Here is a 19,027-nt window from a genome sequence, read left to right as displayed (position 1 = left end):
TTTACCCACCTGACACTGGGCCTGGACACTAGTGTACTATTACTATACTTTTTACTGTATACTGTATCTTATAATATTCTTCTCTTTTACCCACAGACGACGAGCCAGAATACATTTTTGGTAAATATACTGTACAGTAGCAATAGTTGGTACTGTAATTACAGTATTTTTTTTTCTCCAACATTATTTTAAGTCAAACTGATATGACTAACTGTACTGTATTATCTTTTTACAGTCCGTCGCCAACCAGTGGAGGAGACACCTGGTAATAAAATAGAAATACATAATGCACTGTACTGTATTCTAACTTACTGTAACATGTATAACACTGAGCTGATCATCTTCACACCCTCTGACATAACCTTACAGTACAAACTGTACAAACTGAGCCTGCCCTAGGCATAGGCATACTTGCCAAATGCCCAGGGGCACAAGCAGCTTCTGCTGATTAATATGATATGCAGCATGCCTACAGTATATTCTGTGCATACAAAATGCATTACTAATGTGCAGCATTATGTGTATACAGTACTTTGTTGTGTAACATATACTGTAGCAAGGGCACTACTGTGTGGTCTAATGTGAACAAAGAGCAATATGATGTGATGCAATGTGAATAAGTGGGAATACTTTGAGGAGTAATGTGGTACTATCATATGATGTAACGAGAAAAAGAGACACTATTGCATGATATGTTGTGAATAAAGTTGCAGTACTGTGTGGCGTCATTTCAGATTGGGGAATTACTGTGTGGCCTTGCCCCTTCCCAGCAAGAACATGCACCGTTTTGGGATGCACACCGAATGTGCACACTGTTGCTATTTTAAACATACAGTACAGTAAGTTGGAGGAGCACCAAAATGACGACTGCTATGGTTGAGGGGTGATGGTGCTGGGAAAGGGGTACAGGCTCAGAGGCGGAAATAGCATCTGTGCAAGGGGGCAGCATCCAAAAACTTGACTAGGGAATCATATTATTTATGGCTGGCTCTGAGTACAGTCCACTATTATGGATAGTACTCCCTACAACACCACCTACAGTACTGTAACCCTCTTTTTTCTGAAGCGGTCATGAAATGTCATGACTGCTAATACATACAGTAAATGTCTACAGTATTTGTACTGTGGTGTTTAATTCCTTTGACAATTTGTTTATGACCTATTGAAGCTAAACTCTTGTACAGTACTTTATATTTTGAATACCAGCAATACAGTATAATACTGTACCTACAGTATACAGTAATAATTGTTTACTATTTGAATGTGACTAAATGTTTTTTTTTCTCCAATATAGTGCCAATTATTTATGGGGGCCCCAGACAGGGGCAAGATAGGTGGGCTGGCCCAGAAGCGGGCAGGCAGCAGCCCACTTATACAAGAGGTAAACTAAAGCAATGTTTAAATTACCTCGACAGCATACAGTAGTGTTTGATTTACTGTACTGACAATACAGTACTGTACATTGTAAATAACAATATTGTCTAATATAGAGTAAAGTACAGTACTGTATTGCCATTACTACACTGTAAAGTATTCAGTATTTGTTTTGTAATACTGTCCTTTTTTTCCCACAGAACAGTTGCGGCGTGCCATCCAGCTCCAGCGGGTGGTGGACCACCTCCTAGTGGACCACTATTTTAATATTTTATTAAGTTTTATTTAATTTTATTTAATAAAAATTTTTGTTCTTGTACTCCATTGTATAGTATCTTTTTCTACTGTATAAGATAGGCATACTGTACACCATACAATTATCTGGCAGATAATCTGCAAGATCTGGCTGTTTGTAATGAAATTCTCTCCTAATTTAGCTGTGGTGTACAGTACCTCCTGAGTGTGCTGGGGTGCTTTCTGGCCAGTTTGGGGTGATTTGGAGCAAGTTTGGTCGGCCATCTTGCCGACATGTGCTGTCGACTGTTTGGCAAACATGTGTTTTCACTCCAGCATGTGTGTGTCAGGCATTTTGTGTGTGTCAGGCATTTTGTGTGTGTCAGGCATTTTGTGTGTGTCAGCCATTTTATGTGTGTCAGCCATTGCTGTGTGGTTCCACAAATGTTAGCGTGTCAAAGTGCTGACCACTGACACCACTATTTCACTTTGTACCGCATGCCTTTTGTGGAACCACACAGCCCAGCATGACTTATTGCTGGGCTGTGTGGTTCCACAAATTTTCTTGGAAAACAAATGAACATGAGTGTCTTTACTTTAATACTTTTTTTTTTTTTTTCCCCACAGATATCTATATACACAAGAAAAGAATGTAACGAAGAACAAACTACTTTTTTGTTTTAATTAACTTTCAAACTTTATTTAAAAAAAAAAACACCTTTTTTTTCTTCAATAAACTTTTAAAAATAGAAGTTTCCTGTGGTTTTTATTAAAATATGAAATGCAAGATGCCTAACCAAGTTGTTTTACATACAGTATACCACTCTTAATTGAATTCCCATCATACAGTAGTACTAATTTATACAGTACAGGAAGTTGGGAATACAAACATTGGAAACCACGTCATGTTTATTTTAAGAAACACTTTATTTACGGACAAAGTCATTTGGAACATGTAACATCACACATACTGTACTGTATTGTAATAAAGCCAACATCACACATACTGTACGGTACTTTAATCAAAAGGTAACAGCACAAATACAGTAACAATATCAACTTTAACATTTTTATAATTTATTTTTTTGTGGTGGTGGTGCGGGGTAATGGTTTTTGTACTTTATTTTTAGGTTTTGCTTTTTGGAATTATTTTTCGTTTTTGTCTTTTGCTTTTTAACACTGTCGCATACGGACACCAGAATAGAGGACTGACAACAGCAGCCCCTGGATGGAAACGCAGCCCAAGGCCCCAGATGGACACAGCACAATGGACTCGGCTGCTACTGGATAGATACAGCAGCGCCGAAAAAATCAACAGGAATAAAAGGGGCAACTTGTAACAGGCCCTTACATTACCAGGAATGTGGTGAGCCAAGTTCATGCACTCCCCTTTGAGTAACCGAGCTGCTCCAAGTGGATTCAGCACAGTGCATGCAGCCCCAGAAAATGTACAGGTAATACAGGTACATTGACACAATTTTTTAACTTCAGCTGTGTGAAGCTGATGTGCAGAAGCTAGGAGTTAGGTAATGATCTGGTTTCATCATAGTCGAGCTTCCAAGTCATTTTCCTCTTCGTTCTCAGCACAGAGTTTATGGTATCCCTTATCTTCCTCTTTTCTGGATCACCAATCCTCACGCGGCGTTCACACCTAGCCATGATGTCATGTACCAGATTTTTGGGCAGCGGAAGTTTGCCCTTGGAACCATCAAAGTTCACACGATTGGCCCACGTCAAGTATTTGTCGTACCGTACATGGTGCTGGAACAGAGAATATGCATATTTCTGAATATGTCCATTTGAAGCTCTGTACAGATGGTCGTCCAGGGATGTTGAGATGACAGCCAGGGCAATATTGTTCAGAGAGCCTCCGAATGTATTGCGAAGTGGCCTGTGAGCAGGTGTGCTGGTCATCATTGGTGTTCCTGGCAACAGCACACTTGAATCCAGGCCTCTGCGGTCGTCCAGCCCTCTGCGGTCCTCCAGGCCTCCTCTGCGGTCCTCCAGGCCTCCTCTGCGGTCCTCCAGGTCTCTTCTGCGGTCCTCCAGGTCTCTTCTGCGGTCCTCCAGGCCTCCTCTGCGGTCGTCCAAGTCGCTGACTTCGTCCAGTCCGCTGCTGTGGTCCAGGCCTCTGCGGTCCTCCAGGCCTCCTCTGCGGTCCTCCAGGCCTCCTCTGCGGTCCTCCAGGCCTCCTCTGCGGTCCTCCAGGTCTCTTCTGCGGTCCTCCAGGTCTCTTCTGCGGTCCTCCAGGTCTCTTCTGCGGTCCTCCAGGCCTCCTCTGCGGTCGTCCAAGTCGCTGACTTCGTCCAGTCCGCTGCTGTGGTCCAGGCCTCTGCGGTCCTCCAGGCCTCCTCTGCGGTCCTCCAGGCCTCCTCTGCGGTCCTCCAGGCCTCCTCTGCGGTCCTCCAGGCCTCCTCTGCGGTCCTCCAGGTCTCTTCTGCGGTCCTCCAGGTCTCTTCTGCGGTCCTCCAGGCCTCCTCTGCGGTCCTCCAGGCCTCCTCTGCGGTCCTCCAGGCCTCCTCTGCGGTCCTCCAGGCCTCCTCTGCGGTCCTCCATGTTTCCTCTGCGGTCCTCCAGGTCTCTTCTGCGGTCCTCCAGGCCTCCTCTGCGTTCGCCCAAGTCGCTGACTTCGTCCAGTCCGCTGCTGTGGTCCAGGCCTCTGCGGTCCTCCAGGCCTCCTCTGCGGTCCTCCAGGCCTCCTCTGCGGTCCTCCAGGCCTCCTCTGCGGTCCTCCAGGCCTCCTCTGCGGTCCTCCATGTTTCCTCTGCGGTCCTCCAGGTCTCTTCTGCGGTCCTCCAGGCCTCCTCTGCGTTCGCCCAAGTCGCTGACTTCGTCCAGTCCGCTGCTGTGGTCCAGGCCTCTGCGGTCCTCCAGGTCTCTTCTGCGGTCCTCCAGGCCTCCTCTGCGGTCCTCCATGCCGCTGACTTCGTCCAGTCCGCTGCGGTCCTCCAGGCCTCCTCTGCGGTCCTCCAGGCCTCCTCTGCGGTCCTCCAGGTCTCTTCTGCGGTCCTCCTGGTCTCTTCTGCGGTCCTCCAGGTCTCTTCTGCGGTCCTCCAGGCCTCCTCTGCGGTCGTCCAAGTCGCTGACTTCGTCCAGTCCGCTGCTGTGGTCCAGGCCTCTGCGGTCCTCCAGGCCTCCTCTGCGGTCCTCCAGGCCTCCTCTGCGGTCCTCCAGGCCTCCTCTGCGGTCCTCCAGGCCTCCTCTGCGGTCCTCCATGTTTCCTCTGCGGTCCTCCAGGTCTCTTCTGCGGTCCTCCAGGCCTCCTCTGCGTTCGCCCAAGTCGCTGACTTCGTCCAGTCCGCTGCTGTGGTCCAGGCCTCTGCGGTCCTCCAGGTCTCTTCTGCGGTCCTCCAGGCCTCCTCTGCGGTCCTCCATGCCGCTGACTTCGTCCAGTCCGCTGCGGTCCTCCAGGCCTCCTCTGCGGTCCTCCATGCCGCTGACTTCGTCCAGTCCGCTGCGGTCGTCCAGGCCTCCTCTGCGGTCCTCCATGCCGCTGACTTCGTCCAGTCCGCTGCGGTCGTCCAGGTCTCTTCTGCGGTCCTCCAGGCCTCCTCTGCGGTCGTCCAGCCCTCTGCGGTCCTCCAGGCCTCCTCTGCGGTCCTCCAGGCCTCCTCTGCGGTCCTCCAGGTCTCTTCTGCGGTCCTCCTGGTCTCTTCTGCGGTCCTCCAGGTCTCTTCTGCGGTCCTCCAGGCCTCCTCTGCGGTCGTCCAAGTCGCTGACTTCGTCCAGTCCGCTGCTGTGGTCCAGGCCTCTGCGGTCCTCCAGGCCTCCTCTGCGGTCCTCCAGGCCTCCTCTGCGGTCCTCCAGGCCTCCTCTGCGGTCCTCCAGGCCTCCTCTGCGGTCCTCCATGCCGCTGACGTCGTCCAGGCCTCCTCTGCGGTCGTCCAGGCCTCCTCTGCGGTCCTCCAGGCCTCGGTCGTCCAGGCCGCTGACTTGAACCGCTTGGTGGTGTGTTGCAATGATGGTGCGGCAAACTCCAACTTGCCATTCTTCCCTCGTTTGTTCAATGACTTTCTTCATGGCTTCTACCATCTGTTCCTTTATGCCTTCTTTAAGGCCAGCCACATCGGTCTGCAGCTGATTGACCTGTCCACCAACTTCTGACTCCATATTGGTCACCTTACTGAGTAGCTCCTTTAGTAAAACAGGACAGGTACACTGGCAGTCCTGCACTTTGGTGTTCACATCTGTGAAATGCAACTTTCTTCGTGGTGAATGTGTCATGTCTTCTTGTCCAGGGGTGGCTACATGGTCCAAAAAAGAAGCTTCCTGATGCAGCGTGTTTGTCACGTCCTCTAGCACCGGTATTTCCAGATTCATTGGCTGAACACTGTGATCTGCAGGAGATGGAACAATTACATCATTTGCCACACCACATATCATCTCCAACGTATTATTCTTTGCCTTGGCATTTTTTCGTGGTTTCACCACATTTTCTTTCTGAGCCGCCTTGGCAGTTTTCTTCTTCTTTTGTGGGACTACTGCAGCAAGTTTCTGTGCCACTGATGGGTGGGTTTTGGCACTCCCGTAAAATCTGGTAGTCTGCATTCTTTGTCTTTTGTCTAAAAATATAAAAACCACAATAAGAAAACATGTAAAGCACAGCATGCTAAAAATAGCAAACAACTGTACATTTTCAAATAAAGTGCACAACAGTAAAGTGCAAATACAGTACTGTACAGTATTTGCCTTTTTTCCCTGTGCCTCCCAACAAGAACCTCTGCAGGAGGGACAGAATGCTCTGTTACGGACTTCAGTTTAAATATACAGTATGATTACCATCACCTGTGCGAACAACTATACTGTACAGTAGTTACTGTATTTGATAAGATAGGTGTTTCACCACAAGTGATAGCAATCATTCAGTACTACTGCACATACCTGTAGTACACCGGGATAAGCAAGGTCTATGTACATTACGTTATACCGAGCTGGATCGCTTAGCAACCTGACAAAATGGCCACCGACCGTGAACTCCCAGCACGTGGCAGCGCTTGGATATGGAGTGAGATACAGTATGGTACAGTCCAGGGGCAATGCTGAAGGAGCGTCACAATCCCCTAGCTCAATTACTAGAGCCATCTTAACAGCAGTGTGGGCCCCTGGACACAGCAATGCACTGGGGCCCCTACCCACTCACCAGCGGAAGGGGTGGGGGGAGCTATCAGCGGCAGCTTTGATGCTCCGCGGGGGATAGGGGGGGTTCTATCTTTCGCTCAGTATGTACAGTAGGACCTGGAGAAATAATTTCTGCTAATTATTCCTTTACTGCACAGATGGGGCAGGAAGGAGAACACTAAACTGTAGAAGGGGGTATTGCGCCAGGTCAGTAGACCCTCAGATGGTAGCTGTGGACGCCCTAGTGACACCGTGGTCTTCCAGTCGGTCTAGGTGTTTCCTCCTCTTTCTCTCATCCCAAAGGTGTTGAGAATAATAGGAAAAAGAGGAGTACAGAATTCTCATTGTTCCAGATTGGCCATGAAGGGCCTGATATCCGGATCTGCAGGAGATGCTCACAGAAGATCAGTGGCATCTTCCTCTAAGACAGGACCTGTTTCAACAGGGGCCCTATCTGTTCCAAGACTTACCGCGGCTGCGTTTGACGGCATGGCGGTTGAACGCCGGATCCTAGCGGAAAAGGGCATTCCGGATGAGGTCATTCCTACGCTGATAAAGGCTAGGAAAGACGTGACAACTAAACATTATCACCGTATATGGCGAAAATATGTTTCTTGGTGTGAGGCCAGGAATACTCCTACGGAAGAATTCCATCTGGGCCGTTTTTCTTCACTTCCTACAAACTGGAGTGAATTTGGGCCTAGAATTAGGCTCCATTAAGGTTCAGATTTCGGCCTTATCCATTTTCTTTCAAAAAGAATTGGCTTCTCTCCCAGAAGTACAGACTTTTGTGAAGGGAGTGCTGCATATTCAGCCTCCTTTTGTACCTCCGGTGGCGCATTGGGACCTTAACGTGGTGTTGAGTTTCCTTAAGTCGCACTGTTTTGAACCACTTAAAATGGTGAAGTGAAAATATCTCACTTGAAAGGTGGTCATGTGGTTAGCCTTGGCTTCGGCTAGGCGAGTGTCGGAATTGGCGGCTTTGTCTCATAAAAGCCCCTATCTGGTTTTTCCATATGGATAGAGCGGAATTGCGGACCCGTCCTCAATTCTTGCCTAAGGTGGTGTCATCTTTTCATATGAACCAACCTATTGTGGTGCCTGTGGCTACACGTGACTTGGAGGATTCCGAGTCCCTTGATGTGGTCAGGGTTTTGAAAACTTACGTAGCCAGAACTGCTAGAGTCAGAAAAAACAGAAGCACTGTTTGTCCTGTATGCAGCTAACAAGGTTGGCGCTCCTGCTTCAAAGCAGACTATTGCGCACTGGATCTGTAATACGATTCAGTGAGCGTGCGACGGCGGGATTGCCGTTACCTAAATTGGTCAAGGCCCATTCCACTAGGAAGGTGGGCTCGTCTTGGGCGGCTGCCCGAGGGGTCTCGGCACTACAGCTGTGCTGAGCGGCTACTTGGTCGGGTTCAAACACCTTGCAAGGTTTTATAAGTTTGATACCCTGGCTTAGGAGGACCTCCTGTTTGCTCAATCAGTGTTGCAGAGTCATCCGCACTCTCCCGCCCGTTTTTGGAGCTTTGGTATAATCCCCATGGTCCTTATGGAGTCCCCAGCATCCTCTAGGACGTAAGAGAAAATAAGATTTTAAACCTAAATCTTTTTCTCGTAGTTCGTAGAGGATGCTGGGCGCCCGTCCCAAGTGCGGACTACTACTGCAAGACTTGTATATAGTTTTGCTTACATAAGGATTATGTTATAGTTTTCATCGGTCTTGGACTGATGCTATGTTGTTTTCATACTGTTAACTGGGTAGTATATCACAAGTTATACGGTGTGATTGGTGTGGCTGGTATGAATCTTGCCCTTGGATTAACAAAAATCCTTTCCTCGTACTGTCCGTCTCCTCTGGGCACAGTTTCTCTAACTGAGGTCTGGAGGAGGGGCATAGAGGGAGGAGCCAGTGCACACTCAGACCTAAAGTCTTTCTTAAAGTGCCCATGTCTCCTGCGGAGCCCGTCTATCCCCATGGTCCTTACGGAGTCCCCAGCATCCTCTACGGACTACGAGAAAAAGATTTACCGGTAGGTTTAAAATCTTATTTTTTGGCCTTATAGTGTTTAAATCTTAAACTTAGTAATGTTTTGGCATGTTGGTGCCAATGTTACGACAAACACATAAGTTAAATTGCGGAAAATAATATTACTATTTTGCAAGCTTACACATGTGTTTATTTTGCAGCATCTTCAACACAATCTGCTGCTGTATGGCTGAAGTGGACATACGTATCTTTACTGGATGTGGACAAGGCCATTTTGGTCAGAATCCATTTGATGTTTTTTTTTTTTTGGTAAGTATAGCAGATTTTGTGGAATTTAGAGTTAATTAGTCTCATTAAATGGATTATTATGAGATGATTAATTTATTTCATCATTACAGTTTCTTATTCACAATCAAGATGAGGGGAGTGTGGTTGGCGTCTTGGAGGTGTGACCAAAATTTGGAGTGGTGGTACCGAAGAAACTGTCGACAATCTTCGTGGCGGAGTAGACTGCTGTGGTTGTGATTGGACATCAGACCTTGCTTTCTTTGTTGCCACATGTACTTTTGTTTGGTGTGCTACAGGAGTCCTCCTTCTGCTGGTCAAAACTTCTTGGGATGGACCTGGGATTTAAAGTGTACTTTGGTTATGGCCATTCCTTTACAAACATAACCTATACTACAATGGACACTTTACCTGCTTCCGCAGCGTCATCATCATCAGATGTAATGGGAGTGACTGTAGGCCGACCAGTACTGCTTTTTTTCAACACTGTAAATAATGAAACAAATAAAAGATCTCATTTCTTCATGCTATTGTTGATACATCCACCCATTATGTTTACAAACATTAAATATTTCTCAAATGGATGCTTATTTATGTGCGCATAATTTCTGTACAAAACCATAAATGTTTTGAAAAAATACACACATTGGCCAATAGCCATATGCACTATGGAAAGTGCAACACAGGAAATAATGTACAGGACACAGACATAGGACACGGGCAGATTTAATAATCCTGGTGAAATGATAAAGTGGTTGTTAATAAAGCACCAGCCAATCACCTCCTAAGTGACATTTTGCAAACCCAGCCTGTAACATGGAAGTTATGAGCTGAAGTGCCTTGGGTCCTATTGGAGAAAGAGCGCTATATAAATAAAATTATTATTATAATTATTATTGTTTGGTAATTTATCAACTTTATCACTTCAGGCTTAATAAATCTGCCCCACAATTACGAATACATACACTAACTACCCAAAACACATACATCTTCATTGAAAAATGTTATGTCATTAATGAAAGATGCAATATAGAAAATGCTCTGTGATGTGGCACTACAAACACACATTAGCACAATATGAGGCAAAAACCAAAACACATTAAAAAAAACCATCATAATAGTACGCTAACTAAGTCTGCAGTGTTGTGTCAGGGTACAAATACAGACTCTAAATGTACCAAAAAATAGTGGTTTTGTCTTAAACAACATTGCATACAGTACTAATGAAATGACACATGTAACTGGCTTCAAAGCCACTTTACACTACTCCAGCCTCTAACATGTCAACCACTGATTTTCAAACATTGCACATGGATAACTGAAAACAAAAACATAGGCCAACTTGCAAACTGGCAAATGTGTCAAAGGAAAACATTATTGCTGTACAATTCAATGACACACCAAATCCAAACTACACATGGAAAATGTACTGTAAAAAAAAACCACATGACATACTATAAAGTACTATGTTATATTGGCTTTGGTAAAAAAACAAACCAAAAACAATGTATTTGCTGACGCACACATGACACACATTACCAAAAAACCTAAAGACAGAAGTAATGGAATGGAATGATAAGACAAATACACATGCTCACCATCCTTCCTGGGCAGATCGGAATCACGGACATGGGTTGCAGACACTACTTCAGGAGGTATTAAACTCCGCATGGGCTCCTCATAGTCCAGATATCTGGCAATATAGGGCTGTCCACCACCGGTTTTGCGAGCCAACTTCACCTCCTTGGCCATTTTGGACTCGACACGTCGATTTATGTCATAGTACCGTTTGCGGCACGTGTCCTCCGTCCGCTTGACCACCCCCTCACTATTTACAGCAGCAACAACTTTCGCCCACAACACCGTCTTCCGTGTTGGCACCTTGGCGGACTCAGGCCCAAATAGCTGCCGCTGATACTTCATCAGCTCCCGCACCAATGCCACATTTTCTGCATAACTAAACTTTACATTCCGCCCAGTCTTAGTAGTGGTGCGTGGCTGCGGAGCTGTCTGACTGTCACTATCACTGTCACTTGAGGCTGCTGCAGCAACCTCACCCACCTCCTCCATCTCACTAACCTCACTCTCACTCACCTCCTCCACCTGACCAACCTCCTCCCCCTCACTCACCTCTGAGTCAGACATAATTGTCTGGTTAAACAATTAACACAGATAAAAAAACAACAACAACACACTCCTCCACTACCACTGCACAACTCACACACACACACACACACACACACACACACACACACACACACACACACACACACACACACACACACAAGACAAGGGACTCTAAATCAAAAAAACTTGGACAAAAAAATGAGACAAAAAAAAAAAACAAGACTACAAGAATGACAAGACTACTTTCAAACACAATACTACACTCAGAAACCGCCCAAAAAACTCCTCACCAAACCAACTACTCACCAACCTCCACAGCACAACCTCCCTCCTCACCACTAACTAAACCCACGAGGTGCGGACGGTTTGGGGTGTATTTATATGGTTGCGCACAGACACTCCATCTGAAACACAACCAATCACGAACGGGGATGAAAAACGAAACAAAGTGAAAATGCGGCCGTGGTTGAAAAAAATCCCTGCCGCGTTTAACATAGAAAATAACCCTGTAAAAACAACAAAAACACGTACGCAAACGACAATGATGGCAGTAACTGTGCCAAAAAAAAAAACGACTGGCATCGACATCGGAAAACACGAAAACCATAAACTCGACTGCTTAGTAACTTGGCGTATATAGTTTCAAAAAGTTGAATGAAAATGCACCCGATACAAAACGAGTTTAAACACTACATAAACCGACTCAAACACGAATATTAGTAAATATAGGCCAATGTTTTTTATTCAAGCCTCTTCGTAGTTCCGAAGCCAGACGGCTCGGTCAGACCGATTTTAAACCTGAAAAATCTGAATCTCTACCTGAAAAGGTTCAAGTTCAAGATGGAATCCCTGAGGGTAGTGATTTCCAGTCTGGAAGAGGGGGGCTTCATGGTGTCAGTAGACATAAAAGATGCTTACTTGCATGTTCCCATTTATCCTCCTCACCAAGCTTATCTGAGATTCGCAGTACAGGATTGCCATTACCAATTTCAGACGTTGCCGTTCGGACTCTCCACAGCACCGAGGGTATTCACCAAGGTGATGGCGGAGATTATGGTCCTCCTTCGTTAAAAAGGAGTCAATATAATTCCTTATCTGGACAATCTCCTGATAAAAGCGAGATCCAGGGAACAGTTGGTGCAGAACATCGCACTCTCCCTGTCAATACTCCAACAACACTGTTGGATCATGAATTTTCCAAAGTCGCAGTTGGAATCGACGACAAGATTGTCCTTTTTAGGGATGATTCTGGACACAAAAGTACGGAGAGTATTTCTTCCAGTGGAAAAAGCTCTGGAAATCCAGAAAATGGTCAAACAAATATTGAAACCAACAAGCGTGTCGATCCATCAATGCATTCGGTTGTTGGGGAAAATGGTAGCAGCCTACGAGGCCATACAGTTTGGCCGATTTCATCCCTGAGTATTCCAGTGGGACCTGTTGGACAAGTGGTCCGGATCCCACCTACACATGCTCCGGAAAATAATCCTGTCCCCCAAAGCCAGGATTTCGCTCCTGTGGTGGCTACACAGTTCTCACCTACTAGAGGGATGTAGGTTTGGGATTCACGACTGGGTCCTAATAACCACGGATGCAAGTCTCCGAGGCTGGGGAGCTGTCACACAGGGGGAAAGCTTCCAAGGAAAATGGTCAAGTCAGGAAGCCTGCCTTCACATAAACGTTCTGGAATTGAGAGCCATTTACTACGGCCTTCTACAAGCGGTACATCTTCTTCAAGATCCCGTGCAGATCCAGTCGGACAATGTAACAGCAGTCGTGTACATAAATAGGCAAGGCGGAACAAAAAGCAGAGCGGCAATGGCAGAGGTGACAAGGATTCTCCAATGGGCAGAAAGACATGTTAGAGCTCTGTCAGCAATTTTCATTCCGGGAGTGGACAACTGGGAAGCAGACTTCCTCAGCAGACATGATCTCCATCCAGGAGAGTGGGGCCTCCACCAAGAAGTCTTCGCAGAGGTGACAAGTCTTTGGGGAGTTCCTCAAGTAGACATGATGGCATCTCGTCTAAACAAGAAGCTTCAGAGATATTGTTCCAGGTCAAGAGACTCTCAAGCAATAGCAGTGGATGCACTGGTGACCCAGTGGGTGTTTCGGTCGGTATATGTTTTCCCTCCACTTCCACTGATTCCAAGAGTTCTCAAAATAATAATAAGAACAAGAGTTTGAGCAATCTTTATTGCCCCAGACTGGCTAATGAGGGCTTGGTATCCAGATCTTCAGGAGTTGCTCATAGAAGATCCTCGGCCTCTTCCTCCTCGAGAGGACCTACTACAGCAGGGGCCGTGTGTGTATCAAGACTTACTGCGGCTACGTTTGACCTGATACTAGTGCAGTGGCGCTACCGCTGGCGCATTCCCCCCTTGCTATGACCCCTGGTACCAGTTTACAATCTGTAGCTGCGTGGGTCATGGAGGACAGGGGAAACACAGGATTTACCCATTCTGCTGTTGGTGGAGGGCACACGGCAAATATACAGGCATTTGAGTGGCGGGACATTCTATGGAGCTCTCTGATGCTGCAGCCCCGTGGTCGCGATTGCAATCACGGCTTTTGCAGAGACGGAGACACAGCTGTCTCCGTCTCTAAAATATTAAATTCAGATCATCAGGGGAGTTTCCAGGTACTCGGAACCCCCCCCCCCCCCTGCATGCGCCACTTGAGGAGCAACGTGCATGCAGCCATTAAGATCCGCAGCAGCAGGAAATGGCGCCTTCCTGCCGCTGGTCCCGCCCCACGAAGCCCCGCCCCTTGCAATGGTGCGCGGTCCCTAATACAGATTATACTGGCCACATTAAAAACAGTAAAGCATGCATTGTTACAGTAGACACAAAGCCTTTTAAGACAGTGAGCACTGTGGGGCAACAGCCCTGAGCCAGTTTGTCCATGGTGAGCGCCGCAGCTCCGGGCCTGTGACCACCGCATGACTTGCCGCCAAAACTGCACCAGGGACCCGCTAACCGGGACCCTGGTGTAACACTCACCGCACCTTGTAACTTTGCCATCTGTTAGAGGGTGTCGGCTAGCTGCTGGCGTGGGAACACATACTAACGATGTGTGATCAGCGCCTCAGGAGTTCAGTGTCCTATCAGCTGGGATTACGAACCATTAACCCTCAGGAGGTTGGTTCGATCCCCCAATTAAGTCCCACGAAGCAGGTAGTCTGGTTGCCAACCAGAGCTACCTGAAAATAATAAACTAAAATAATAATAAAGAAAAAAAATTCTGGAGCGCCAGATAAGTGCACCCGGCTCCTTGGGCACATTTTTCTAAACTGAGTCTGGCAGGAGGGGCATTGAGGTGAGGAACTAGCACACACATACACACACTAAAAGTTTTAAAGTGCTAGGCTCCAGTGGACCCGATCTATACCCCATGGTACTAAAGTACAAGATCCCAGTATCCACTAGGACGTAAGAGAAATAAAACTTATATGGCCCCCACACATAGGCGGATTTACGTGGAGATGATCAGGCCAATCACCCCTCCCCCCTAAGCACACAGCCCCACCAACTTAGCTGCTCCTGCAGGCAGCAGAGGTTGGGGAAGCTGCGGGTGATGGCCATGACCTAGCCATACTGGTACCACTCAGTAAGGCAGCTGAGACTGTCATCCCTGGTCGGCCAGAACAGGAGGAGGGATGCATGATATTTGTAGTTTATTTTTTTACTGATCAGGCTCTGAGCAGTAAAAGATAAACTACAAATCTCAAGATGCATTGCTCCCTCCAGAGATGGCCGCCACCAACATGTCTGTGGGCAGCGGTGAGAAGAGGTGATGGACAGCTAGGAGCTGGTCTGTGCAGCATGGTAATCCTGGGCAGCTCCGTGGATCGGTAGCTGCCCTTGTGCCCTTCCAACTACACAGAGGTAATGGAAGACAGTGTGTGGCATATAATGTGTTTGGGGGACACGGGACCCTATTCATCTTCAGTTGCAGTTTTGCTAAATTAGTGAATAAGACCCACTGTGTGGCATATAATGTGTTTGGGGGACACTGTGGCATGATGTCACATCACGTATGGAGTGGAGCAATGCTGGTGCCTCCCAGCTGCAAGTGAAGCCTCCTCTGAACAGTTGCGCCTGTCAGAGGAGGCAGGCTGACAGTGGGAGCAGTGTGGGGTGCGGGAGCTGCATCACACAAAGGGAGCCCTGGGTTGGCCACTGATGATGTAGCCATACAGTAGACCAGTGGTTCTCAAACTCGGTCCTCAGGACCCCACACGGTTCACGTTTTCCATGTCACCCAGCAGCTGCACTGTGTGTCACCAACTGTCACATTTTAAAAAGCTACAGGTGACCTGCAAAACATGGACCGTGTGGGGTCCTGAGGACCGAGTTTGAGAACCTGTGCAGTAGACAATTATATGTCTCAGAGTGGGTACTAATATCAAGCACTGTAGGGACCTCCTGTATCAGAGAAGCCTTGATGTTGACCATATTTTAGCAAATATATGTAACTAAGATCTCTGAATTATCTACTGTACTACCATGTAGTATTTCAAATCTTATTGATAATGCCCCTTGTTGTGCTGGGGAAAATCTGTTTTGTGCATCTTCCTAATTTAGAATAACCCCTCCCTTTCAGCACATGAGGAGTATTACTAATTTCAATTGAGCAGCTTCCATTTTATAAATCAGAAGAGAGTGAAGCTGGTAGTTAGGTTTATCTAGCATTTACAGTCCTTTCCGTCAGTGTTCTTCATTCATCCTTGTTTCCTATATATCTTGCAAATTTGGGTGTCTTCCAAAAAATAGGATGACATGACTGTTTCCTTGCTGTGAGCTATTGGAGAGAAACCAAATTGAGTCTGAAATGGAAATCTACATGTTAGATATAATACAAGTACTGTATTGTATTCTATCTGTTTTATATTACAACTATTATAGTGTAATTTAAACGGTTCATAAAAGTGATATATATGGTTACGATTGTATTAATTAAACTTAAGATTTCTTTTTATTTTCCTAGTTGTGGAACTATGGGCCTAATTTATGTTTTTAAGTAAAGCAAAAATGCAAGCATCTGGGCAAAGCAGTGTTGTACCACAGGGCGGAAATGTACTAAGAATAGTTTTTGGCTGCGATCTATGATTGCACCTTATCGCCAAAATGTTTTTGCACCGCAAATTGCACATTTACTAATAATCGTGTTGGCTTGCGTATTTTATTTCGATGGTATATGTAGTCATTTTGTGGAGTATTGTGAGGTGTGAATTTATCTGCAATAAAGCAGCGTGTTTGCTGCAAAGACAACGTAAAAAAACCAGACGGTTCGGTCAGACCCATTTTTCATTTAAAATCCTTGAACCTATACTTGAAAAGGTTCAAGTTCAAGGTGCAATCGCTCAGAGCGGTTATCGCCAGCCTAGAAAGGGGGAGATTTTATGGTATCCCTGGACATAAAGGATGCATACCTTCATGTTCCCATATATCCACCTCATCAGGCGTACCTAAGAATTGCGGTACAGGTTATCATTACCAGGGCTTTCCACCGAGGATTTTCACCAAGGTAATGGCGGAAATGATGGTGCTTCTGCGCAAGCAGGATGTCGCAATTATCCTGTACTTGGACGATCTCCTCATAAAAGCGAGATCAAGAAAGCAGTCACTAAGCAGTGTATCACTTTTACTGAAGGTGTTACAGCAACACAGCTGTTTTCTCAATATCCCGAAGTCGCAGTTGGTTCCTACAACTGGTCTGACCTTCTTGGGCATGATTCTGGATACGGTCCAGAAAAGGGTTTATCTTCAGATAGAAAAGGCTTAGGAACTCATGACTCTGGTCAGGAACCTATTGAAGCCAAAACAGGTGTCAGTGCATTACTGCACTCGAGTCCTGGAAAAGATGGTGGCATCATACAAAGCCTTCCAATGGGACCTACTGGCAAGTGGACCGAATCACATCTACAGATTCATTTGTTCGCTCTGTCCCCAAGGGGCAGGGTATCTCTCCTGTGATGGTGTTCACCTTCTAGAGGGCCGCAGGTTCAGCATTCAGGACTGGATTCTGGTGACCACAGACGCGAGCTTCCGAGGTTGGGGAGCAGTGACACAGGGGAGAAACTTCCAGGGTCTTGGGTCAAGTCAAGAGACTTGTCTTCACATCAACGTCCTGGAGCTGAGGGCCATATACAATGCCCTTCGTCAAGCGGAGACCTTGCTTCGCGACTTACCAGTTCTGATCCAATCAGACAACATCACCGCAGTGGCTCATGTAAACCGCCAGGACGGCACAAGGAGCAGACTGGCAAGAAGCCACCAGGATTCTTCGTTGGGCGAAAAATCATGTAAGCGCACTGTCAGCAGTGTTCATTCCAGGAGTGGACAACTGGGAAGCAGACTTCCTCAGCAGACACAACCTGCATCCAGGAGTGGGGACTTCATCAGGAGGTCTCCACACAGATTGCAAGTCAGTGGGGACTGGCCCAAATAGACATGAGGACGTCCCGCCTCAACAAAAAGCTGAAAAGGTATTGCGCCAGGTCAGTAGACCCTCAGATGGTAGCTGTGGACGCCCTAGTGACACCGTGGTCTTCCAGTCGGTCTAGGTGTTTCCTCCTCTTTCTCTCATCCCAAAGGTGTTGAGAATAATAGGAAAAAGAGGAGTACAGAATTCTCATTGTTCCAGATTGGCCATGAAGGGCCTGATATCCGGATCTGCAGGAGATGCTCACAGAAGATCAGTGGCATCTTCCTCTAAGACAGGACCTGTTTCAACAGGGGCCCTATCTGTTCCAAGACTTACCGCGGCTGCGTTTGACGGCATGGCGGTTGAACGCCGGATCCTAGCGGAAAAGGGCATTCCGGATGAGGTCATTCCTACGTTGATAAAGGCTAGGAAAGACGTGACAACAAAACATTATCACCGTATATGGCGAAAATATGTTTCTTGGTGTGAGGCCAGGAATACTCCTACGGAAGAATTCCATCTGGGCCGTTTTTCTTCACTTCCTACAAACTGGAGTGAATTTGGGCCTAGAATTAGGCTCCATTAAGGTTCAGATTTCGGCCTTATCCATTTTCTTTCAAAAAGAATTGGCTTCTCTCCCAGAAGTACAGACTTTTGTGAAGGGAGTGCTGCATATTCAGCCTCCTTTTGTACCTCCGGTGGCGCATTGGGACCTTAACGTGGTGTTGAGTTTCCTTAAGTCGCACTGTTTTGAACCACTTAAAATGGTGAAGTGAAAATATCTCACTTGAAAGGTGGTCATGTGGTTAGCCTTGGCTTCGGCTAGGCGAGTGTCGGAATTGGCGGCTTTGTCTCATAAAAACCCCTATCTGGTTTTTCCATATGGATAGAGCGGAATTGCGGACCCGTCCTCAATTCTTGCCTAAGGTGGTGTCATCTTTTCATATGAACCAACCTATTGTGGTGCCTGTGGCTACACGTGACTTGGAGGATTCCGAGTCCCTTGATGTGGTCAGGGTTTTGAAAACTTACGTAGCCAGAACTGCTAGAGTCAGAAAAAACAGAAGCACTGTTTGTCCTGTATGCAGCTAACAAGGTTGGCGCTCCTGCTTCAAAGCAGACTATTGCGCACTGGATCTGTAATACGATTCAGTGAGCGTGCGACGGCGGGATTGCCGTTACCTAAATTGGTCAAGGCCCATTCCACTAGGAAGGTGGGCTCGTCTTGGGCGGCTGCCCGAGGGGTCTCGGCACTACAGCTGTGCTGAGCGGCTACTTGGTCGGGTTCAAACACCTTGCAAGGTTTTATAAGTTTGATACCCTGGCTTAGGAGGACCTCCTGTTTGCTCAATCAGTGTTGCAGAGTCATCCGCACTCTCCCGCCCGTTTTTGGAGCTTTGGTATAATCCCCATGGTCCTTATGGAGTCCCCAGCATCCTCTAGGACGTAAGAGAAAATAAGATTTTAA

General features: G+C 46.8%; 2 long non-coding RNA genes across 2 annotated transcripts; one reads left to right on the top strand and one right to left on the bottom strand.

The window, feature by feature from the left end:
• Positions 1-234: 234 nt before the first annotated feature.
• Positions 235-1,693, top strand: LOC134965489 (uncharacterized). Its single transcript, XR_010188395.1, has 3 exons — positions 235-265; positions 1,295-1,381; positions 1,575-1,693. It is a non-coding gene; the product is annotated as an uncharacterized LOC134965489 (long non-coding RNA).
• Positions 1,694-9,110: 7,417 nt separating this feature from the next.
• Positions 9,111-9,484, bottom strand: LOC134965488 (uncharacterized). The gene is made up of 2 exons (XR_010188394.1): positions 9,415-9,484; positions 9,111-9,341 (listed from the first exon to the last, which is right to left on the bottom strand). It is a non-coding gene; the product is annotated as an uncharacterized LOC134965488 (long non-coding RNA).
• Between the last annotated feature and the right edge of the window lie 9,543 nt (positions 9,485-19,027).

This window comes from Pseudophryne corroboree, chromosome 10 (assembly GCF_028390025.1).
Source record: "Pseudophryne corroboree isolate aPseCor3 chromosome 10, aPseCor3.hap2, whole genome shotgun sequence".
In the NCBI taxonomy this organism is placed as follows: domain Eukaryota; kingdom Metazoa; phylum Chordata; class Amphibia; order Anura; family Myobatrachidae; genus Pseudophryne; species Pseudophryne corroboree.
Note: the sequence above shows the minus strand (reverse complement) of the source record. Positions and strands in the feature narration are given on the sequence as shown.